General features: G+C 40.3%; 1 protein-coding gene across 1 annotated transcript in view; it reads left to right on the plus strand.

The window, feature by feature from the left end:
- KCNS1 (potassium voltage-gated channel, delayed-rectifier, subfamily S, member 1) overlaps nucleotides 1-501 on the plus strand; it is a 7,444-nt gene that overhangs the window by 1,692 nt on the left and 5,251 nt on the right. The gene's annotated exons all lie outside the window — the stretch shown is intronic.

The raw sequence follows: 501 nt of genomic DNA on the forward strand, positions 1-501 counted from the left end.
AGCTTTGACTAGAAAGACTTTTGTCAGCAAAGGAATGTCTCTGCTTTTTAGTACGCTGTCCAGGTTGGTCATAGCTTTTCTTCCCAGGAGCAAGTGTCTTTTAATTTCATGGCTGCTGTCACCATCTGAAGTGATTTTAGAGCTCAAGAAAATAAAGGAGTACATCAAGGCTGTATATTGTCACCCTGATTATTTAACTTATATGCAGAGTACATCATGTGAAATGCTGGGCTGGATGAAGCACAAGCTGGAATCAAGATTGCCAGGAGAAATATCAACAACCTCACATACGTAGATGACACCTCCCTTATGGCAGAAAGTAAAGAGGAACTAAAGAGCCTTTTGATGAAAGTGAAAGAGGAGAGTGAAAAAGCTGGCTTAAAACTCAAGAGTCAAGAAACTAAGATTATGGCATCCGGTCCCATCACTTCATGGCAAGTAGACGGGGAAACAATGGAAAACAGTGAGAGACTTTAGCATTTCTCCATCATGAATTATTTC

Source organism: Bison bison, unplaced genomic scaffold (genome assembly GCF_000754665.1).
Source record: "Bison bison bison isolate TAMUID 2011002044 unplaced genomic scaffold, Bison_UMD1.0 scf7180017864154, whole genome shotgun sequence".
Taxonomy (NCBI): domain Eukaryota; kingdom Metazoa; phylum Chordata; class Mammalia; order Artiodactyla; family Bovidae; genus Bison; species Bison bison.